Source organism: Moschus berezovskii, chromosome 14 (genome assembly GCF_049115385.1).
Source record: "Moschus berezovskii isolate FMDL1 chromosome 14, NW_MosBer_1.0, whole genome shotgun sequence".
Classification (NCBI taxonomy): Eukaryota; Metazoa; Chordata; class Mammalia; order Artiodactyla; family Moschidae; genus Moschus; species Moschus berezovskii.
In genome coordinates, this window is record NC_142473.1 from 59,053,919 (window position 1) to 59,075,714 (window position 21,796).

Consider the following 21,796-nt stretch of genomic DNA (forward strand, 5'->3'; position numbering starts at 1 on the left):
CAATGTATGGCAAAATCAACCAACATAATATTGTAAAGTAATTAGCCTCCAATTAAATATATATATATATATAATAAAAAAAAGAAAAGTAAGTGCTTACAAATCAAACAATTCTAAATAGAAGAAAAATTAATCTAAATAAATTTCAGATTCATGTAAACTAGGAAATATTCAATATTAAATATCTAGTATTAATGTTTGTTTTCTAATCTAATAAGGAAGTAGGCTGTATGTTTTTAAGAAAGAAGATATAAAAAATAAAATAATGTTTTATAAAGGGAAAAGAAAGTGGGTCTGACGTATAGCTGGTTGCTACAAAAAGTCATTAAAACGTTTGTGGAAAGTGGACCCTGAAAAAAGTTTTGTGCTTGGTTAGGACTGACTAAGTTTAAAATAAATTCAATTAAGTTTACCTAAATGAGTTTAAAGTAAGCTGGTGCAAAGAACTTGACCTTTCTCTCTGTTAAGAAGACATAGTTTATTCAGTTGTTGAACTGCTTTTAATAATACATTTAAATTTCTTTACCTCTTAATTGATCTGTTTTATATTTACCCTTGAAATCTTTTGTTAACTTTGACTAAGTGAATAACTTATTTCACCGTAATTTATATGATCCTACCTGACTGAGTGTTATAAACCCTTTCGACATGTATTGACAAAGCTTCCTAAATAACTTGATTTCTAGCTAACTTTGGGATGCTTCAGAGGGCCCCTGAGACATCCCAGAGAGCTATTAAGCTACCTGGGTTCACTGATCATGTTGAACTACCTGAGAAGCACTGCTGAAGGGGTGACAAATCTTCTCAGGTTGTACTGTATGGCTGATGTTACTAATATAGATATCCTAAAATTATGTGATATTCATATAGATCTGATTGCCTGATAAGATATGGTCAATTATAATTCTAGTTGTCATATTAAAGTTTATGAACAGGTTTCTTTGTTTATTGCAATAGAATCAGATTTTAAACATGCCTTGTATGCTTTTCCTGTCATGCCTTTGGAAGAATACTGCTAGTTCTTCAAAATTTATGGAAAAGACTTTCTAAGATTAAGCAGATAAACTACTTTTGTTACTAACAGTAAGTTGATACCAGACTGGAATTTGGTCTTCTCTCAGTTTAGAGAACAAAGTTTTCTTAGAATGCAGCTTTTGATAACAGATTATGAGTTTCTTTGCCTTTAAGTGATTTATATTTGTTTTAAAAATCTTTTTGCTACTTTGGTAGAGAAAATAAACATTATTCAAGATTATGGTGCGTGTAGACAAAGCTCATTCTGCTTGTACAAAAAATAACCCCTCACAGTTAGACATTTGCTACCTTGATGTACATGAAACATGACAATAGTTTGCTTCTAAATCAGGAAATTAAAAATGGATAAACAATAGCTAAAGATCAAAGAGCCAGGGCTATAGGAAATCCAAGATGGCCACTTGGCTTTTCTCTGCTCACTGACAGACCACATTTTTATTTGACGGGTTAAAGCCTTCCCTGGCTACAGTATTAATGCCCTCACAATGAGTTCTCCAAAAAAAGAAAAAAATAGGTTTCACTGAATATTAAGTTCTAGTTTTGTTAATTAAGGTCTGTGCTTACTAAGACTCACTTCTGAGATAGTTCTTTGTTACATTGTTAAAAGTTTTATTTAAGGACACTCTAAGGTTGTTTCTAAAGCTTATCTCAGTAACCAATCTTTATTAAAGGTCAGATGCTCCCTGATGTACAACCAGTGATTAACTGTAAGACTAGAGATCTTGTCAAGAAAATTAGAGATACCAAGGGAACATTTCATGCAAATATGGGCTCAATAAATGACAGAAATGGTATGAACCTAATAGAAGCAGAAGATATTAAGAAGAGGTGGCACGAATACACAGAACTATATAAAAATGATCTTCAACACCCAGATAATTATGATGGTGTGATCACTCACCTAGAGCCAGACATCTTGGAATGTGAAGTCAAGTGGGCCTTAGGAAGCATCATTATGAACAAAGCTAGTGGAAGTGATGGAATTCCAGTTGAGCTATTTCAAATCCTGAAAGATGATGCTGTGAAAGTGTTGCATTCAATATGTCAGCATATTTGAAAAACTCAACAGTGGCCACAGGACTGGAAAAGGTCAGTTTTCATTCCAATCCCAACGAAAGAAATTGCCAAAGAATGTTCAAACTACTGCACAATTGCACTCATCTCACAAGCTTTCAAGGTAATTCTCAAAATTCTCCAAGTCAGGCTTCAGCAGTACGTGAACTGTGAACTTTCAGATGTCCAAGCTGAATTTAGAAACTGCAGAGGAACCAGAGATCAAATTGCCATCGGTTGGGTCATCGAAAAAGAAATCCAGTTACATTAAAACATCTGCTTCTGCTTATTGAATATACCAAAGCCTTTGACTGTGTGGATCACAACAAACTGTGGAAATTTCTTAAAGAGATGGGAACCAGACCACCTGACCTGCCTTCTGAGAAATCTGTGTGCAGGTCAAGAAGCAACTGTTACAACTGGACACGGAACAACAGACTGGTTCCAAATAAGGAAAGGAGTACGGCAAGCTGTATATTGTCATCCTGCTCTTTTAACTTATATGCAGAGTACATCCTGAGAATTCCTGGGCTAGGTGAAGCACAAGCTGGAATCAAGATTGTCAGAAAAAATATCAATAACCTCAGATATGCAGATGACACCACCCTTATCACTGAAAGTGAAGAAGAACTAAAAAGCCTCTTGATGAAAGTGAAAGAAAGTGAAAAAGTTGGCTTAAAGCTCAACATTCAGAAAACTAAGATCATGTCATCCGATCCCATCGCTTCATGGCAAATAGATGGGGAAACGGGGGAAACAGTGGCTGACTTAATTTTTCTGGGCTCCAAAATCACTGCAGATGGTGATTGCAGCCATGAAATTAAAAAACGCTAACTCTTTGGAAGGAAAGTTATGACCAAACTAGATAGCATATTAAAAAGCAGAGACATTACTTTGCCAGCAAAGATCCATCTAGTCAAGGCTATGGTTTTTTCAGTGGTCATGTATGAATGTGAGAGTTAGACTCTAAAGAAAGCTGAATGCCGAAGAATTGATGCTTTTGAACTGTGGTGTTGGAGAAGACTCTTGAGAGTCCCTTGGACTGCAAGGAGATCCAACCAAGCGCTCCTAAAGCAGATCAGTCCTGGGTGTTCATTGGAAGGACTAATGTTGAAGCTGAAACTCCAATACTTTGGCCACTTGATGCGAAGAGCTGCTTCATTTGAAAAAACCCTGATGCTGGAAAAGATTGAGGGCAGGAGGAGAAGGGGGTGACAGAGGATGAGATGGTTGGATGGCATCACCGAGTCTATGGATTTGGGTTTGGGTGAACTCCCAGAGTTGGTGATGGACAGGGAGGCCTAGCATGCTGTGGTTCATGGGGTAGCAAAGAGTCAGAGACGACTGAGCGACTTTCATGTCACTTGATTAGTGGCAAATAATGCCTCAATATGTTATGTTAAAGGTTGAGTTTTTTGTATTATATCTTTTTTCTAACCTACCACAATGTAATCTATTTTTAGTTGCTTTTGTTGTTGTTTTGGCAGTAAGTCGTGTCCAACACTTTCCGATCCCATGAAGTGTAACCCATTAGGCTCTTCTGTTCATGGGATTTCAAAGGAAAAATACTGAACTCACTTGCCATTTCCTTCTCCAGGGGACCTGCCTGACCCAATACGATTCCTTGTCTCCTGCATCGGCTGGCGGATTCTTTACTACTGAGCTACCAAAGAGGACCATCCATTTGTAAAAAAGGATAAATTACCAAAATAATTAAGAAAACAGTTCAAATTCAGTTTTTAATTGTTAGTTTCATACATATAGAACTACTCTGCCACGTTGCTCTAAGTTTTCTGAGCAGTTACTCTCCAACTCTGTACTTACCTTGTCAGGAACCAGTAACAGGCAGGTTGTGGAAAAGGCCGGTCCTCATACCACACAGGAGTCACACTGCCACAGAATATAAGCTGCTCCATGCTTGTGTACTTGTAAGGGGGTTGTGAGGTGAAGGGCACAGAACCCTGGTGGACTGCTGAGCACCGTACATGGGTCCGTGGTGTCCCCATCTTAGCCCCTGATACCCAGTAGGCTGAGGAGCTCTGAGAAGGGAAGGACTTGTCTGAAGTCACATAGCTGGGAGGTGGGCAATACAGGATTGGTCTCAGCTCTTATCCGTGGCTCTTCCAACCTGTTGAGGGAGGACCCTGGAAAATGCCTGCTAGATACACCTTCAAGACGGAGGGGTGGTCCCAGCTGCAGAGTTGCTTGCACAGGGGAGATGATTTTGGAGCCCCCAAAATAACCCCTGTCACCTTTTCCACTGTTTCCCCATCTATTTGCCAAAAAGTGATGGGACCGGATGCCTTGATCTTAGTTTCCTGAATGTTGAGCTTTATGCCAACTTTTCCCCTCTCTTTCATTTTCATTAAGAGTCCCTTTAGTTCTTCTTCACTTTCAGCCATAAGAGTGGTGTCATCTGCATATCTGAGGTTATTGATATTTTTCCCGACAATCTTGATTCCAGCTTATGCTTCATCTAGCCTGGGAATTCTCATGATGTACCCTGCATATAAGTTAAATTAGCAAGATAACAATATGCAGCCTTGCTGTACTCCTTTCCTTATTTGGAACCAGTCTGTTGTTCCATGTCAAATTCTAACTGCTGCTTTTTGACATGCATACAGATTTCTCAGAAGGCAGGTAAAGTGGTCAGTATTCCCATCTCTTTAAGAAATTTCCACAGTTTGACGTGATCCACAGGGTCAAAGCCTTCAGCATAGTCAATAAAGGAGAAGTAGATTGTTCTGGAACTGGCTTTCTTTTTCGATGATCCAGCTGATGTTGGGTATTTGATCTCAGTTTCTTCTGCTTTTTCTAAATCTAGCTTGAACATATGGAAGTTCACAGTTCATGTACTGTTGAAGCCTTGCTTGGAGAATATTGAGTATTACTTTGAAAATGTGTGAGATGAGTGCAATTTGTTGTTGTTTGAATATTCTTTGGCATTGCCGTTCTGTGGGATTGGAATGTAAACTGACTTTTCCAGTCCTGTGGCCACTGCTTTGTTCGTAGCGATGCTTCCTAAGGCCCACTTGACTTTGTTTTCCAGAATGTTTGGCTCTAGGTGAGTGATCACACCACCGTGATTATGTGGGTCGTGAAGATTTTTTTGGATAGTTCTTCTGTGTTTTCTTGGCACTTCTTATTAATATCTGCTTCTGTTATGTCCATACCATTTCTGTCCTTAATAGCGCCCATCTTTGATGAAATGATATCACTCTATACACCAGCGAATAAGATGTCTGACTACACAGAGAGCCAGAGAAGATATGTATCTGGACACTGCATATATTCTGGTCAAAGTCTACATTGGTGCTCCAGTTTTGTGCAAAAACCTAACTTGTGTAGTCACATACCCAGCAGTCCCTCTGGCTTACGAGTCTGTGGGAGGAATAAGGGCACAGGGACAGGGACCAGCGAGAACGTTGTCATCACAGTCCGTCAAAGTGCCTGGTTGTGGTGGTGGAAAGCAGTTTTCCATTGCAAGAGATATTTAAATCAACAAAGAGTAGAGCATGAAGTTGATGAAATGATATTTAATGACCTGTAAACATTTTCAATAACCTCAGATATGAAGATGACATCACACTTACGGCAGAAAGTGAAGAGGAACTAAAAAGCCTCTTAATGAAAGTGAAAGAGGAGAGGGGAAAAGTTGGCTTAAAGCTCAACATTCAGAAAGCAAAGATCATGGCAAATAAATGGGGAAACAGTGGAAACAGTGTCAGACTTTATTTTTTTGGGTTCCAAAATCAATGCAGATGGTGATTGCAGCCATAAAATTAAAAGCAGCTTACTCCTTGGAAGGAAAGTTATGACCAACCTAGACAGCATATTAAAAAGCAGAGACACTACTTTGCCAACCAAGGTCCGTCTAGTCAAGGCTATGATTTTTCCAGTGGTCAGGTATGGATATGAGAGTTGGACTGTGAAGAAAGCTGAGCACCAAAGAATTGATGCTTTTGAACTGTGGTGTTGGAGAAGACTCTTGAGAGTCCCTTGGACTGCAAGGAGATCCAATTAGTCCATCCTAAAGGAGATCAGTCCTGGGTGTTCTTTGGACGGACTGATGCTGAGGCTGAAACTCCAATACTTTGGCCAATTCATGGGAAGAGTTGACTTTTTGGAAAAGACCCTGATGCTGGGAGGGATTGGGGGCAGGAGGAGAAGGGGAAGACAGAGGATAAGATGACTGGATGGCATCACTGACTCGATGTACATGAGTTTGAGTGAACTCCGGGAGTTGCTGATGGACAAGAAGGCCTGGTGTGCTGCGATTCATGGGGTCACAAGGAATCGGATATGACTGAGTGACTGAACTGAACTGAACTGAAACATTTTCAGGTATACTCACTACCTTTAGGAAAGCACTATAATCACAATGAAATTTCCAAGGCACCTAGGCCATCAGCCATGAAAGGCAAAGTCCTAAGCACTGGATGACCAAGATATTTCCTGTGTGAACATTTTGCAAAGGTCTGTGACTATGTGGAGACTATAGCATGGGCAGGTGGGGGGAAGTCAAGTTCAGTGTTAGACGGGCTGTGATGGAGATGCCAAGCCGACTATCAGGGAGGATGTCAAGTACCCACCTACATAGTCAAATCTGGAGCTTGTGGGGAAGTCAGGGCTAGAGATACAGTTTGGAAGTCTTCATCCTGTAGACAGACTCCAAGGCCATGAGCCTGGAGGAGTTCTCTGAGTCAGGAAGGGTGGAGGTAAGAGAGAAGTTATAAGAACTGAAGGGACAGAAGGGCCCTGAAATACTTAGCCTTGTGAAGTTGGGAAAAGAGCCACCATGGAAACCCAGAGGTAGACGGAGGGCAGGAGGGAAACCAGGAGAGTGTGGTGTCCACAGATCAAGTGGTTTCAAGGAGGAGGGAAGAGACAGTTGTGTCTGAGGCTGCTGAGAGGTCAAAATAAGAGCTGAGAATTGGTCACTGTTTTCAGCAGTGTGGAGGCCAGTGGTGAACTTGTCAAGGGCAGTTCAATGCAACAGTGGCATCTGAGGTCTGGAAGAAGGAGGACAAATTGGAGGAGAGGGCATGGAAATCAGACGGCTCTTCCGTGAGTTTTACTGACCAGGCAAACTGAGGAAAAGGCAGCCAGATGAGGAGATAGTGGGGCCTAGAGATATTTATATGGGAGCTCATAGTTCTTATATGTAAAGGGGAACCATGGACCTGTCGGGTGAAAGAAGATAATTACTGCAGCCAAATAGTTGTGTAAGTGTAAAGAGGGCAGGTTTGCCCTATACTTGCTGCCTTTTTTGCCAAATAATGAGCAAGATTTGAGCAAAGGTGATCTGGCAGATAATGTATTGCCTGAAGAGTCCAGTGCACTTCTCTTCTGTAGTAAGTTTAGTCCAGGCCAGGTGATTTTAAATATTTCACCTAAGATACTGCTCCCTGTCAGGGTAGGTGCAATGAGACACTACGGCTGGCTGGACACCCTTCCTCCCCACTCCCACAAATACTTAACAACCTCTGGCAGCAACAAAACCCAGCAGATGTCTCAGACCACAGCAGAGCTCAGAGAAGCCTCCAGAGGAAGCAGAGGAATCATCATGGTGGAGTTTGCACCTTTGTTTGTGCTACTGGAATGCAAGCTGCAGACCTTCGCGGTCCTGCAGTTGATCTTCTCTTTCTTGGCCCTGCGTAAGGAAAGCTGAGATGGATTTGGGAGGCCATGGGCACCTGCCACTTCAGGTGCCCATGGTGTATTAGTGGGGGAAAGATACAGGTCCTAAGGTCATGCTGAACCTAGTTTCTGGGGATCACCTGGGATGAGGGATATCTTGCTGACATGGCCTTGGAGGAGCTTTGCCAACAGGAGTGTGTGTCTGACTGTCCATGCCCACCTCAGCTCAGCCTGGGACCTGGGAGTATCCAGAGGAAGACAGACAATCAAGTAACCTTGGGCCTGGAGCTAGAAGGAGAGGAGCTGAGAAAAGGCATCTGGACCCTCTGATGTCAGGAACAGGAGCTTGTACCTTGTCCCTTATCTCAAGGGCAAAGGGGATCCCCAGGAGAACTTTAGGTACAGGAGTGACAAGGTCCAATCTGTGGGTGACAAGCTGTAATTTAGGGATCTTCTGTATTGGGGTATTGGGGGAGACAGATGACGGGGAGCAGTTGTTAGCAAATCAGATTAGGGTCTGTTTGTGGGAACACAGTAAAGCTCCTATACTGACAATGGTTGTGGTGAAAGAAAGTTCAGGCTTTGTTGCAGGGACCAAGCAAGGAGTCCAGGGAACTTATGCTCAAAATACCTGAAACCCCTTTGATTACCAGGGAACAGTGTCTAGAGACTGGGTGAGGTAGAGATGCTGGGTGCATGATCAAACCCTAGAGAATTGTCTGGTTGCTTGGTGGTGAGGTAACTTGGAGTCACCATCATCAACCTTCTGGTTTCCTCCTGAGTCTGTAGGCTTGTGAGCAAATTCCTTCCACCTGCTGGGAGTTTAGTATCTGCAGAACCGCTCAGTGATGAGTCTCAGTATTATCTATGGCTCTTGGATACAAACTAAAAGTGTTTGAATTTATGTAATGGTTAAAGCATTATTTATTTTTTTGCTTGACTGTTTTCTTTCTGTGTTTATGATTTCTCTTAAAAATTTTATTTTTGAAATTTGGTGAAGGCTTAGGACGCTGAAGATTTTTGACAGATAAGAGGCTGGCAGAGGACATGAGGGCTCTTTCCCAGGAAGGCTGCAGAGATCCAGCTCAAATACAAGGTCTCAGTCTACAACAGAGGTCACCATATAGACCCATGATTGAAAACCAGCCCCCTGATTGTTTTTGTGTTTGTATAGCCCATGAGTGAAGTATGGTGTTTGAGTATTAAATGCTTGCATTTTAAGAGATTTTGTGCCCATGCAATATCCTCCAAATTGCCTCTTGAAGCACAGTGTCTGAAATACTTACAATCTGGTTCTTTGAAAAAGATTACTTACCCTGGACTAGGAAGGCTGGCAGTGGGTGGAGAGAAGGGGCTCTTTTCCAAAGATATTAGGAGATGAATCTACAAGGCAGAATGTACAGACCTTCCGGCAAGTAAGTTTTCCCAGGAGGCCAGTAAACATTGCACATATAGTGAAGAGATGGTTCATGCTGGCCTAGTGCAGTTGTTTGAGGAGGGGTGAAATGTGGCCTGAAAGGTCAACAAGGACGTGTTCCTGAGGACTCAGGCCCCAGCATCAAACACTTTCCAGTGGATTCCTCGTTTTATCTGTTTCTTTCCTCTTCTCTGTAATTCACAGACTCACACAGGAAGGTAGTTCTGTTCCGTTCAGTCACTCAGTCATGTCCAACTCTTTGTGATTCCATGGACTTCAGCACACCAGACCTCCCTGTCCATCACTAACTTTCGGAGTTTACCCATACTCATGTCCATTGAGTCGGTGGTGCCATCCAACCATCTCATCCTCTGTCACCCACTTCTCTTCCACCTTCAATCTTTCCAGCATCAGGGTCTTTAAAATGAGGCAGCTCATTTCATCAAGTGGCCAAAGTATTGGAGTTTCATCTTCAATATCAGCCCTTCCAATGAATATTGAGCACTGATTTTCCTTAGGAAGGACTGGTTGGATCATCTCCTTGCAGGCCAAAGGACTCTCAAGAATCTTCTCCAACACCGCAGTTCAAAAGCATCAATTCCTCTGCGCTCAGCTTTCTTTATAGTCCAACTCGCACATTTATACATGGCTACTGGAAAAACCATAACCTTGACTAAATGGACCTTTGTTGGCAAAGTAATGTCTCTGCTTTTTAATATGCTCTCTCAGTTCAGTTCAGTTCAGTCGCTCAGTCGTGTCCGACTCTTTGCGACCCCATGAATCACAGCACGCCAGGCCTCCCTGTCCATCACCAACTCCCGGAGTTCACTCAAACTCATGTCCATCAAGTTGGTGATGCTATCCAGCCATCTCATTCTCTGTCGTCCCCTTCTCCTCCCGCCCCCAATTCCTCCCAGCATCAGAGTCTTTCCCAGTGAGTTAACTCTTCACATGAGGTGGCCAAAGTATTGGAGTTTCAGCTTTAGCATCAGTCCTTCCAATGAACACCCAGGACTGATCTCCTTTAGAATGGACTGGTTGGACCTCCTTGCAGTCCAAGGGACTCTCAAGAGTCTTCTCCAGCACCACAGTTCAAAAGCATCAATTCTTCGGCGATCAGCTTTCTTCACAGTCCAACATACATACATGACCACTGGAAAAACCATAGCCTTGAACTAGATGGACCTTTGTTGGCAAAGTAATGTCTCTGCTTTTTAATATGCTGTCTAGGTTGGTCTTAACTTTCCTTCCAAGGGGTAAGCATCTTTTAACTTGATGGCTGCAGCTACCATCTACAGTGATTCTGGAGCCCAAAAAAGTAAAGTCAGCCACTGTGTCCACTGTTTCCCCATCTATTTGCCATGAAATGATGGGACCAGATGCTATAATCTTAGTTTTCTGAATGTTGATCTTTAAGTCAACTTTTTCACTCTCCTCTTTCACTTTCATCAAAGGCTTTTTAGCTCTTCTTCACTTTCTGCCATCAGGGTGGTGTCATCTGCATATCTGAGTTTACGAGGGAGTGATGGAGATGTGAGAGTGAGGGAGATGTTTAGATGGGGGAATTTCTCATCAAGTAGGAATGCCCACAGTTGTAAATTATTTTTTCTGACTGAAAAACAAATACGTGCTATTTCAACACATTGAAACAAAATGTGTGTCCTAAAACTCAAAGATTTCCCCCAATCCTACCCTACAATGAACCACTATTAACAACTGGTTTTATTCTCTCAACCTGGATGGAAAAAGGAGCAGGAAGGTAAGCTCCTTTCAAAGAGCTGGTGTTATTCCCATCTGTATCTGCATCTCCTAGTAGAGTTAATGTTGATAAATGCTTGTTGAATGAATGAATGTTGGGAGCATGATATGGACATAATAGTAGAACTGAAACCACCACTCATCCTACTGGCTTTCTTTATGAGGTTAGCTAACATAAATACCCTCTCTTGGTCTTGGTAAAGTGGGATTATACATCTTTCCTTCCTGGTGTTATGAGGGGAAGGCAGGTTTCCTTTCTTAGGGACTGAAGATATACCAAAGTTAGGATTTTGCCTGCTGACAGTAGTTAAACGAGAGGCCAGAGTGAGGGAGATGTTTAGATGGGGGAGTTCTTTCTGATCAAGAGGAAATGTGCACATTTTAAAATTTTATTTCTGACTGAAAAACAAATACATGCTATTTTAACACATTGAAACAAAATGTGTGTTCTAAAAGTCAAGGATTTCCCCCAAATCCTACCCTACAACGAACCGTTATTAGCAACTTGGTTTTATTCTCTCAAATTGGATGGAAGTTCTAATCTCTGGGTACAGAGGTTCAGTTTAAGAAGATGAAAAGAATTCTGAGATGAAGGCTGGTTTAGTTACACAACAATGTGAATTAATTTAATTATACCAAATTGACTCTCAAAAATCATTTCGAGTATATGTCCTTGAGAGGGACTGCTATAGTATTCTAATAGTTTTATAAGAAATCTCCATACTGTTCTCCATAAGACCTCTGTCATGAGCCCATAATTTGGAAAGATACAATCTCCCCAATGTTCATAATAGCACATTTACAATAGCTAGGACATGGAAGCCATCTAAAATCCATTAGAGTAATGCATAAAGAAGATGCAGTAATACAGGCGATGGAATATTACTCAGTCATAAAAAGGAACATATTAACACCATTTTCAGCAACATGTGTGAACCTAGAGATTGTCAAACTGAGAGAAGATAGTCACAGAAAGACAAATATCACATGATATCACTTAAATGCAGAATCAAAAAAGAGATACAGAAGTACTTATTTACAAAACAGAAGTAGGAAGAAACCTATGGTTACCAGGGGGTAGGGAGAAGGATTTAATGGGAGATTCGGATTGACAAATAACATTACTGTATGTAAAATAGATAACAATAAGGACATTCTGTGTAGCACAGGGATCTCTACTCAGTGCTCTGTAATGATCTGCATAGGAAAGGAATTAAGAAAAACAAACAAATCAGACTTGATATGTGTATGAGTTTAACAGGTTTACTTCCTACACAACTGAAACTAATACAGCATGTAAATGAACTATACTCTAACGAAAATTTAAAAAGAATAATAAAACACCAAAGAGTCATTTCGATGACTAGTGTATGTTAAACACATCTGCTGCTGGTGCTGCTGCTGCTGCTGCTAAGTCGCTTCAGTTGTGTCTGATTCCGTGCCACCCTACAGACGGCAGCCCACCAGGCTCCCCCGTCCCTGGGATTCTCCAGGCAAGAACACTGGAGTGGGTTGCCAATTCCTTCTCCAATGCATGAAAGAGAAAAGTGAAAGTGAAGGCGCTCAGTCGTGTCCAACTCTTCGCAACCCCATGGACCGCAGCCCAGCAGGCTCCTCCGTCCATGGGATTTTCCAGGCAAGAGTACTGGAGTGGGTTGCCATTACCTTCTCCGATAAACATATCTAACCAGTGTTAAAACGGAAAAAAACGAAGTGCTCCAAACACAACCCTGAAGCCAGCACTAGGACGGCAGGAATTCCTGTCCGTTGTTCATGGCTGTAGTTACACAACACCAGCACATGACACGTTGGAGGTGCTCTGTAGAAAGAGAGCCTCTGTGAGCCCCGAAATACTTTGATTTATGCATTTTGCTACTATTCAGACTGGGTTTCCCCACTGCCTCAGCAGTAAAGAATCTGGCTGCAATGTAGGAGCCACAGGAGATGTGGGTTTAATCCCTGGGTCTGGGAGATCCTCTAGAGGAGAGCGTGGAAACTCACTCCAGTATTCTTGCCTGGAGAACATGAACAGTGGAGCCTGGAGGGCTACAGTCCACAGCGCAAAGAATCCTGTGGAAGTGGGCTGGGTAGAAATAATACCTTTTCTCTGGGGTTCTAAAGAATGGATACCAGAAAAAGTTCATCCTACCACATCTCCATGAGGCATTTATCAAGCATGGGGCGAATAGAGACAGAAAAGGAAGTGGAGAGGGAAGACACAAATGAGTAAGTAATCTGGTGCAGTGGAAAAATGCGAGTTTGAAATTAGGCCAACTGGTTTCAAATCCAGGCTGTCAATGTGACACTTGTCGTGTTGACAGCATTCTCTCCTCCTCCAAACCTTGGGAAGCTGATCTCTTCCTTCTGGGGTAAGGGTTGGACTGGACAGTGCTGCTAGAGCTGGATATATGGGGAGAGCTCATTCCTTCATACCTCTGAAAACTGCTTCCCTTCCCAGACTTGATCTGCTGCGTAGTCTTCATTGGCCTCCTGTTCACAAGATTCTGGATAATCAGTATCCTGTATGTGATCTGGTGGTACCTAGATTGAGACACGCCATGGCAGGTGGGCAGGCAGAGTGCTTTCATAAGGTGCAGGACCCTATGGAAGTACACGAAGGACTATTTCCTCTTCTCAGTGAGTAAGGGCTGACTAGGGCGTGGTCAGGACAATAGTTCCCACGAGTCCATGGGAATGTTTGACCTTGTGTGCAGTGAGCAGAATTCTGGGCCAGGAGCAGGAGACAGGCTTCTACCGCTATATGGCTAGGGGAAGAATCAGCTTCTGTCTGACTATGGTTGTCCTACTTCAGTGAGGTGAGGCCACTATGACAACTGATGAATGAGCAGGATTTGAGGAACCCAGTAGGCCATGAAGTGCAGCTCACTTATGTATCTGACAGGTGTAAATCCCTCAACAGTCTAAGTTTGGGGTGAAGGAATCTGTAATGAAAACAAGCTTTTGAGAACTTTGGTTGACACTTTATCAGATGAGGATACTGATACCCTGAGAGGGAAGATGTGAGCAAGATACAGAGCAGCTTCTGTTACTGCTTTTAAAGTGTGTGCATTGGCTCTGAGAATAGAAACAGAGCCGAGAGCCCTCAGGATGTATCCTGACCCTGTGTGTTTGGTATGTTGTGTGTCCTTGGACAGAGCTTTGCTCATTCTCAATCTCAGTTTCCCCAGGGATCCACTAAACAGTCCAGTTCCTCCTCTTCTGCCTATCTCTTAATCTTTGATCTCTGGCTCATGGTACCTCATGTCCATTTTGTACACTGAACTCTGGACCAAGGATCAATCCTTAGGGATGCAAGCCACTGAATTTCAGTGAACTGACTTTTGCTCCATTCTGAATCCCCGACAGGCAAAACCCTTGGATGTAAGCAGTTGTGATGGTTGATTATCTAGTGGGGATAGGAAGAGGAAGGCAGTGAGGACACAGAGAGGAGCCAGGCAGAGACAGGCGGCCCTCTCTGGACAAAGGAGACGAGAATGTATACGGTGTTACCTCTGGGAGTGGACATCATAGGTTCTAATACAGGGTCTGCAACACACCAGTTGTAAGACCTTAGGTGAGATACACATGCTCTATGAGTTTCAATTTCTTCATGTGTAAAGTGGAAATGCTGCCACATTCGTCATTGGGCTGTGTGGATTCCATGAGACATCAGGTGATCCTGGGGCTTCCAAGGACAGCATCTGGCTCTCCTTTCACCCCTGGAATGCTATCATTTGTACATCTGGCAGAAAAACTCTGCTGAGCGTCTCTGTGCCGGTCTTATCTGTGTCTGTTCTGTCTCTCCTATAACCAGGTCTCTACCCCAGGGGATTTTTCAAATAGCACACTATTGATATTGTGGAAAACCGAACCTGATTTGCAGAAATTTCATGAGTAGAGTGTTCAGGATTGTAGGCCCCTGCATCCTTGGCAACAACAGCTGCAGATGGTGGGCAGTACCACTGAACAGCCAGCAGAAGGAGGGATAACATGCAGTTCCACCACCCTGTCCTGGACTGAGGCCTGCAGGAGGTGCTGCAGCTTACAGATTGTGGACTCTAGTCACCTTCCAGGACAACTTCCAAGTCATCCACACACCTTAACAGAGAGGCCCTGCAGGGATCTTTGGTTGGCAGTGGATAGGGGGGTCAGGGAGTCTCTACTGTCTACTGAAAACAAGTGTACAACCTTAAAGATGTCAGGTGTTTTGTTCTGAGGCCTTACTGAGGACTGTATTCAGAGATAGCCTCTCAGAAATCTCTGAGGAGCTGTTCTAAAAGGGAAGGGAGAAGTCAGTACTTACGGGGCTTTGTTGGAAAAAATAAAACAAAACAAGCCATGTAGCTAAACATCAAAAGATTGCTGCCAGTCAAAAAGCAGACATCTCCAGTTAATGATTTTCATGTTTTTCTGCATTTGGAGAGATACAAAATCTGGGCTCACTGCAGTATTTCCTGTGATGTGCATCTTCACTCTATGTGACCAGTATCCTATTTTTCTCCACCCTGAATTCCTTTCAAGGCCCATTGTCAGTGGCAGGTACCATGGCTGCTAGCTTGAATGCAAGTAAGCAACATTCCTTAACCTAACAATTCTGATCGGACTTCTCCACTTCACAAGCCTTTATGCTGTGATTCTATGAGCTAGCACCTAAAGGCAGAGTTTTTAGAGAATTTAGGAGACTACTTATGAGTACTGGAGCTTTCTAAATGCACCCTACGGGCTTCCTAAAGAGGTAATGGTGGAGAATCAGGCAGTGTTTCCCCGAGGACAATTGATTCTACCTCATCCTGAAGATCAGTTTGGGAACTGGGTTTCTGTGTAAGATTTCATTATCCAGAGAAGCAATGTCTACACAGGCCAAGGCCTGAGCAGGGGTGCAGTGCTGTGGGCAGGCTATGACCTGGTGTCAGGGAGTGCTGCAGACTTGACAGGACACCTCCCTGACACCTCTCCACCCATACCTGCAGGCGTCACTAGAGACTTCATGGCCCTCCTCCCAACCTGTAGCTTCAGCACCCTGGGGTCTCTTACACTGAGTCACGGTGACTCAGGGATCCAGCTCTTTACCTGGGACATAACTCCAGATGCCACAAAACTTGGTGAGAGGCTTACTCCCTCCTCTGCTGGCTCCTTCCTTCTAGATATGCTCTGCCTCGAAGAAGGTGTCCTTCTCTGCTACATGCTTCCACTGGGGTCAAGGATTCTCAGACAGGTCATCTCTCATCACAGGACACTCACATGGAGTGTGAAAGCACTTGGGCTCAGGGGACAGATAAAAGAGGTCAGCACAGAAACTTAACAGGGAGACTGGATCGGGGCTGGGGGGTACTAGGTGTAGCCCCGATTCACCTGATTGCTGTCCCTGCAGCTGGTCAAGACCGCTGAGCTGGACCCCTCCCGGGACCACCTGGCTGGCTTCCACCCTCATGGGGTCCTCGCCCCTGGTTTTACCAACCTGTGCACTGAGGGCACGGGCTTCTCCTCAGTTTTTCCAGGCATCCACTCACATCTGATGGTGATGCACTGGTGTTTCTGGGCCCCTGTCTTCAGGGATTGCATCATGTCAGGGGGTGAGTCCTGCCACTCTTTCTAATCCAGGAAGATGAGGGCTGAAGGCATGAGGAAGGGTTTTAAGGAAGGCGGCCAACTGTTCTCTACTTCTTCCAAGTGAATGTGAAGTAGACAAGGAGATGAGACCCAAAGAAGCATTTTCCATTCCTGTGTGCTCAGTGATGAGTTTCATGGGAGTATTGGGAAAGGAGGTAGCACTCAGTGCCTGTCATCTGGGGACTCCCAGTTGGAGAGTCGGGTAGAGCCCAAGCCATACTCCTGAACCAGGCTTGCCCCCTTCACACTGCACGTGACCACTTTCTTCTCAACCCAGGGCTGGTCTCATCAGACAAGGAGAGTGCTGCTCACATTCTGAGCAGGAAAGGTGGTGGCAACCTGCTGTCCATCGTTACTGGGGGCATCCAGGAGTCACTGAATGCCAGCCCTGGAACCTACAAGCTGGTGCTGTGGAACCGCAAGGGCTTCATCAGGCTCGCCCTGATGCACGGGTATTGGGGAGAGGGCTCTGGGTTCAACTGGAGATTGGCACGGATTGTAGTTTGGAGGGAAGACTGCAGAGGCAAATGCAGAGCTTATTTTGGCAGGCAGAGTCTCCATTCATAACAATGAAGATTGTATATTGTTGATAGATACACTGTCTCAGGTCCACATACCCAAAGAAGATTCTAGAAGAAAGATTTTGTACAAAAAGGGTTAATCTCAACGGTCATATTGCTGAAAGGTTGCATTGCATCTGAGATCTAGGAGCTCAGGGAGAATGGAGCTTGGGACAAAGCTTAAAGCTATTCTCCTATCTTTAAACATCTGTGAAGAATACACAGCTAGCTGGAAGAGATTTTCCCAGAAAGTCTGCAGATGTTTTATATCTGGGAAGACTCTCAGCAGTCTTCTGGTTTCTCTCATGATCCTGTAACCAAAAAAGGTTAATCTTGAATTTTTCCTGTACCTGATCTGTGACTTTAACCCTCATCTTGCGGCTTTTGTTACTGTAAGAACGGATAATGGGCTGCCTAAGGAAGATAACCTGAGTTGCCCACCTGTAAAGGACTATAAGTGAAACTAACACATTCCCCTGCCAGACACTTGCCTTCTATTAGACATTCGCAAGGATCAAATAGTTTTTTTAGTTTATTTCCTCACCTATATCCCAATCTATGATCCATAAAGAACTTGGCAACCTGGCCCTTCAGGATGGTTATTTGGAGGCACTAGCGTGCTGTCTTCTTGGTCACTAAATTCGAATAAAATCCCTTCCTCATCCCAAAACTTCCTCTCAGATTCACTGGCCTATCTTGTGGCAAGCAGAGTGAGCATGGACAATCCCAGTGCCAGTCGTTGGCACTGAGAAGAGCCATGACCTGCATGAAATTATAAATCAAGAACGTGGCAGTTCTAGATGACACCCGAGGCCTCCTACTTTTGTCCCAGGACTTTGTCCTCTCCTCCAGTTCCTGACCCCTAGGTACCTAAGGGAAGCTAGGGGACCAGCTTGTGCCCCTCCACATGCCCTCTCTCCTGTCTCCCTCTAGGGCAGCTCTGGTGCCGATCTTCTCCTTTGGGGAGAATGACATATATGACCAGGTTGAGAGCTCTCCTGGTTCCTGGTTGCGGTGGTTTGAGGACCAACTTCACAAGAGCACTAGAGGCTCCATCCCTCTCTTTTATGGCCGTGGAGTCTTTCAGTACAGCTTTGGTCTTATGCCCTACCGCCGACCCATCACCACTGTGGGTGAGCCTAGACCCAGTCTGGGACGGGAAAGTGTTATAGAGTTAGAAGCCTGCACTTGTGCGGCAAGGAGACATGGACCAGAACACCCTTGACATTGTTCTGGAGGACACTTTCTAGTGTGTGAAATAGACACACAGGCAAGTAACCCTATGAAAGGCAGTAGAATGAGAAGAGTAACAGGGACACAAAGGTCAGTAGCCACTACAGATTACTGAGCCACAGCAGTGTGTCAGACACTGTACTTAGTCCTTACATGCAGCAGCTTATTTTTCCCAATAACTTGAGAGGTAGGACTCTCATCCACATTTTATTGCTTGGAAACCTAGATCCACAAAAGGTAAATCAATTCCAAGAGATCACCCTGCCCTTGGTAACAAAGTTGAGGTTTGATAAGGGTACTTGCCTTTTTATTATGCAACCAGGAACCAGTCGTGTCGGACTCTTTGCGACCCCATGAATCACAGCACGCCAGGGTCCCTATCCATCACCAACTCACGGAGTTCACTCATACTCATGCCCATCGAGTCGGTGAAGCCATCCAGCTATCTCATTCTCTGTTGTCCCCTTCTCCTCCAACCCCCTATCCCTCCCAGCATCAGAGTTTTTTCCAGTGACTCAACTCATCGCATGAGGTGGCCAAAGTATTGGAGTTTCAGTTTTAGCATCGGTCCTTCCAATGAACATCCAGGATTGATCTCCTTTAGAATGGACTGGTTGGATCTCCTTGCAGTCCAAGGGACTCTCAAGAGTCTTCTCCAGCAACACAGTTCAAAAGCATCAATTCTTCCACGCTCAGCTTTCTTCACAGTCCAACTCTCACATCCATACATGACCACGGGAAAAACCATAGCCTTGATTAGACGGAACTTTGTTGGCAAAGTAATGTCTCTGCTTTTAAATATACTATCTAGGTTGGTCATAACTTTCCTTCCAATGAGTAAGCGTCTTTTAATTTCATGGTTGCAATCAGCATCCACAGTGACTTTGGAACCCCCAAAAATAAAGCCTGACAGTGTTTCCACTGTTTCCCCATCTATTTCCCATGAAGTGATGGGACCAGATGCCATGATCTTCGTTTTCTGAATGTTGAGCTTCAAGCCAACTTTTTCACTCTCCTCTTTCACTTTCATCAAGAGGCCTTTGAGTTCCTCTTCACTTTCTGCCATAAGGGTGGTGTCATTTGCACATCTGAGGTTATTGATATTTCTCCTGGCAATCTTGATTCCAGCTTGTGCTTCTTCCAGCCCAGCGTTCCTCATGATGTACTCTGCATAGAAGTTAAATAAGCAGGGTGACAATATACAGCCTTGACGTACTCCTTTTCCTATTTGGAACCAGTCTGTTGTTCCATGTCCAGTTCTAACTGTTGCTTCCTAACCTGTATACAGGTTTCTCAAGAGGCAGGTCAGGTGGTCTGGTATTCCCATGTCTTTCAGAATTTTCCACAGTTTATTGTGATCCACACAACCTTACAAATAGCTGTGAAAAGAAGAGAAGCGAAAAGCAAAGGAGGAAAGGAAAGATACAAGCATCTGAATGCAGAGTTCCAAAGAATAGCAAGGAGAGATAAGAAAGCCTTCCTCAGCGATCAATGCAAAGAAATAGAGGGAAACAACAGAATAGGAAAGACTAGAGATCTTTTCAAGAAAATTAGAGATATCAAGGGAACATTTCATGCAAAGATGGGCTCGATAAAGGGCAGAAATGGTATGGACCTAACAGAAGCAGAAGATATTAAGAAGAGGTGCCAAGAATACACAGAAGAACTGTACAAAAAAGATCTTCATTATGAAGATAATCACAATGGCGTGATCGCTCAGCTGGAACCAGACATCTTGGAATGTGAAGTCAAGTGGGCCTTAGGGAGCATAACGACGAACAAAGCTAGTGGAGGTGATGGAATTCTAATTGAGCTATTTCAAATCCTGAAAGATGATGCTGTGAAAGTGCTGCACTCAATATGCCAGCAAATTTGGCCCCAGGACTGGAAAAGGTCAGTCTTCATTCCAATCCCAAAGAAAGGCAATGCCAAAGAATGCTCAAACTACCACACAATTGCACTCATCTCACACGCTAGTAAAGTCATGCTCAAAATTCTCCAAGCTAGGCTTCAGCAATATGTGAATAGTGAACTTTCAGATGTTCAAGCAGGTTTTAGAAAAGGCAGAGGCACCAGAGATCAAATTGCCAACATCCGCTGGATCATGGAGAAAGCAAGAGAGTTGCTTGATAAGGAGGGTTTAATTCTGACCACAGGGTCTAATGACAGTAACTGGATAAGGTGGATACAAGACCATGGCAGGTCTGTTAGATCTGTGTTTAAAGTAGCAATCAGCAGTCTCTGAAGGAGAGCCAGATGGATTTCCTTCGAAATAAAGGACATGGGCTTTAGTCCATCGACTTAGCACCATCTTTCAGCTATTTGCTTTCTTCTTGAATTCCAACTAGGTTCCAATGGCAGAACTAATAGAGCTGTTCATCCCTGCTCACACAGTCATTTCTTAGTTGAGTACAGGCAAACCAACTACCAAACTTTCTTTGCATTATGTGGTGATAGTCTCATGAATGTTTATAGTGCTGCTGCCTCAGGATCATTCCCAAGAGAAGAAGACAGGACAGCTGCTTTCTGATCCACCTCCTCCCACAGACACAGTCTCTTCCAATCATGGCATCTGAGACTCCCAGATCCACCTTTCCCTGAGGCTAAGAGCCCATCCCCAGGGCTTAAATCCTGGTACTGACTTTTTCCTGGCTACGTGACCTTGAACAAATTATTTAACCTCTGTGGGCCTCACTTCCTCACCAATCAAACAAAATAATAGCAGGTATATCCCCACAGGATTGTTAGGATATCATAAGAGATAATGCATGCAAATGTCTGCTGGCGGTGCTGTTCATACAGAGATTTTGAAGTTAACCTAACATCTTGGATTCTATAACCCAGAAGAGAATTGATAGGGAAGGATTTAGAGTGCTTACCTGCTCAGATGACCATTGCAGTGGGAACACCAATGTCCCTGCGCCTTCAGTGGTTCTGACTCTGAGCCACCACTCACCTCTGTGTCTTGCAGTGGGGAAGCCCATCGAGGTGCAAAGGACACTACATCCCTCCCAGGAGGAGGTAGACAGGCTTCACTAGCACTACATAAAGAAACTGGAAAAACTCTTCGAAACCCACAAGCTTAAGTACAATATCCCCAGAGACCAACAGTTGGAGATCTGCTGAAAGCCACCCAGAGGACGGGCCTCTCCAAAATGTAGGGCTGGCATTAGGGAGGATGGAGGGAGGTTCTGTGATACCAGAAGGCTTCCTGGAGGTGTCTGTTGAACACATCTCTAGAGCCTTCACTGACTCCTGAAGCTCCACCCCATGCTAGTCCTTGTGTCACAGCTGGCTCCTGGGAGAGGAGACCAGACTCTGGCATCAGTGATTGTTCTCCTGCTGTGACTCCTCTGTAATGGGTCCTCTTCATGCCTGCCCTGCTGAGAAATGGGAGAGATTCTGGGAGACAATGATGTCTGTGTCTCTGTCCTCTGTGATCCTGTCACCCAATGAGCAGGACAAAGAGCAGCTCCAGTGAGCAGGTTTC

At 44.0% G+C, this 21,796-nt stretch overlaps 1 pseudogene; it reads left to right on the top strand.

The window, feature by feature from the left end:
• Positions 1 to 7,654: 7,654 nt before the first annotated feature.
• LOC148775637 (2-acylglycerol O-acyltransferase 2-like) lies at positions 7,655 to 21,432 on the top strand (annotated as a pseudogene).
• Positions 21,433 to 21,796: the final 364 nt, after the last annotated feature.